Source organism: Molossus molossus, unplaced genomic scaffold (assembly GCF_014108415.1).
Source record: "Molossus molossus isolate mMolMol1 unplaced genomic scaffold, mMolMol1.p scaffold_m16_p_12, whole genome shotgun sequence".
Taxonomy (NCBI): domain Eukaryota; kingdom Metazoa; phylum Chordata; class Mammalia; order Chiroptera; family Molossidae; genus Molossus; species Molossus molossus.
The window spans coordinates 72,845,166-72,848,339 of record NW_023425347.1 but is presented as its reverse complement, the minus strand read 5'-3'; positions in this window follow the sequence as shown (position 1 = coordinate 72,848,339).

Sequence of the window (3,174 nt, the reverse complement as noted above, 5' to 3'; positions counted from 1 at the left end):
GTGAGAGACATACATTGATCGACTGCCTCCTACAGCCCCCGACCAGGAATGAACTGCAACTGAGGTACATGCCCTTGACCAGAATTGAACCCGAAACTGTGGTCTGCGGGCCGATGCTCTAACCTCTGAGCCAAACCAACCAGGGCTATCTTCCTCATTTTTTATCCAGCATGGCCTTCATGACCCTTATTGTATTTTCAGCCGTGTCCACATTGCTCTCTTCCATCGAAGGTTTAGTTTTTGTGATGGTGTCATTTTTCTTTGCTCACTTTTACTGAGTGCTAATTTAATCTTTAAAATGTTGTTTTAGCCCTGGCCGGTTTGGCTCAGCGGTTAGAGCGTGGGCCCGCAGACCAGAGAGTCCCATGTTTGGTTTCCGCTAAGGGCCTCGGTAGCAGTTTTTTCCTGGCCCTCGTTGGGATCCTGTGGGTGGCGACCACTTGATGTGTCTGTCTCACACTGATGTTTCTCTCTTCCTCCCTCTCTCCCTCCTGCTCTATCTGAAGATAAATGCAAAAATATCCTCCGGTGAGGATTAGAAAAAAAAAAGAAAATGTTGTTTTACTGTCTTCCTGAGCTCTCCCTTTAATCTTTGCTCTTAGTTTGCTCTTGTTTATAAAGCCATTTGGCTGGGAGAATCTTTATTAATGATCTTTATCTGTTCTGTGACAAAAAGTCTTCTGTGGAGCGGTTCATCTACCATGTTTCCTCTTTCCCCTTCCTCATTCCTTTTCCCTACATTGTTGTAGTGTTTTGTTGTTTTATTAATCCTCACCTGAGGATATTTTTTTCCATTGATTTTTAGAGAGAGAGTGGAAGGTAGGGGGAGGAGAGAGACAGAAACATAGATGTGAGAGAGCCACATCAATTGGTTGCCTCCTGCTCACACCCCAATGGGGGGTGGGATTCAAACCTGCAACCCAGGTATATGCCTTTGACCGGGAATCGAACCTGAGACCCTTCGGCCTGAGAGCCAACACTCTAACCACTGAGCAAACCAACCAGGGCTGTTGCAGTAATTTTATTTTTCTCTTGTGCTGATTCCTTTTTATTATTGTTCTGATAAACTCTTGCCTCTTCAAATGAAAAATGTTCTATAACTGAAGCCGGATCATTTGGATTTAAATCTTGGCTCTGCCACTTACTAGCACTTTGACCTTAGACAAGGTAATTTGACCTTTCTGTGCCTCACTTTCTTCTCTATATAATGAAAATGATAACCTCAGGACAGTAAGTGATATATGAATATTAGCAATAGTAATTATTTTATCCTTTACATCGACTTGCAATTAGAAAATGCACAGTTCTTCTGCATAGAATAATTTAATATATTGCACATTAATTACTTAAGTCTGTTTAGTCATGCATAAAGTCTGAATAAGAGGTATGCATTCAACAAAAATGTTGTACAAAATTGATGAGCTTTTCAGTAACTTGTTTGGAAAGCTGGATAATAAATAGTACATAACAACTTCTAATTAGCTTGCCTCAAAAATATTCACAGGAGACATGCTCAGGAAACACTTTGTGGTTTTTGCTCTATGTAGTTTTGTTATAATTGAGTTCATATCCACTATGGCTGATATTTGAAGGTTGGCAAAATTCTGACATTTCAGACAAAAAATTATTGCCTGGTATAATTCTGTGGGGGTGGGGGGATCCATAGTGTAGGATGTTTTAGAAATGACAGGAGTTTGGTGAGTTTATTTCGGTGAGTTCAGATTGATTTTATTTATTTATTTAATCCTCACCTGAGGACTTTTTTTTTTTCCTGTGGTACGTGCCCCTAGCGGGAACCGAACCCGGGCCTATCTGGTCCGCAGGCCGACATTCAACTGCTGAGCCAAACTGGCCAGGGCCTGAGGACATTTTTTACATTTATCTTCAAACAGAGTGGGAGGGAGAGAGGGGGGAAGACAGAGAGAGAAACATCAATGTGAGAGAGACACATCGACTGGTTGCCACCCACACCACCCCAGCTGGGGCCGAGGACAAACTGCAATCAAGGTACATGCCCTTAGTGGGAACCGAACCTGAGACTCTCCAGTCTGTGGGCTGACACTCTAACTGCTGAGCCAAACTGGCTAGGGAAGATTAATTTTACTTCTATGGCTAATTAAAATAACCTAGTTTTATGTACATTATTGTCTTTTTACCTTTTTGTGTGTGCCTACTATTACTCACTGGTAAGAGATGTGGGGGGAGAGGTGGGCAGGGGCCAGGTCATGCAGAGTCTTGTATGCCTTGTTATGGGGTTTGGGACTTACTGGAAGGATAGTGGGAAATTCAGAGTATATTTATATTGGCTGCTATATTGGAGAGGATCAAGAATGGATATGGGAGGCTTCTTAGGAGGCTATAGAAGTAGCCCAAGCAAAAGATTATAGGGTACTGGCAGGATGGATTCAAGGAGTATTTAACAGGTAAGATTCACGGGACATGATAATTGATTATATTTGGAGGGTGAGATGAGAGTGAGGAGGTTCGTGTCAAGGATAATTGGCAGGTTTCTGACAGAAACATCTGTGAAGGTGTTGCCTTTTATTGAGATAGTGAACACTGGAGAAAGAGGAGGTTTATAGGGGAAGTCTGAGGCATCTGTGAAAGATCTAGAAGGTCATGTAGAGTAGGAAGTTGAGTGAGTGGACGAGGAACTTAGGGGAGATATCTAGATGGAATATATAGTTTGGGATAATGATAGTAAATGAAGTCACAGAAGTAGAACTAGAGTGCCTTGGGGATATCTGTAGAATGAGAATTGTAAAAAGCCTCAGAGTATCCCAAACTTTTCTCTACATTAAAATTTATATTTATACACACACACAATTATACCTTTAATATATATTTTTGGAATGTGTACAAACTGTATTAATTATGTCTACAGCTGGGGCATATAATTAGAAATATATTAATTTATTTAATTAAAAATTTTTTTTCTTTATTGACTTTAGAGAGAGAGGAAGGGAGAGGGAGAGAGAGAAAGATATCAATGAAGGAGAACATTATTTGGCTGCCTCCTGCATGCCCCCCACTGGGGATTGGGCCCACAACCTGGGCAGTTGCCCTGACCAGGATTCGAACTGGTGACCTCTTGGTGCTAATTCATTTAATTTTAAACAAACACTTCCTAAGTGTTGCTGTGCATTAGATGCTATGCTGTTAAATACAGATGAT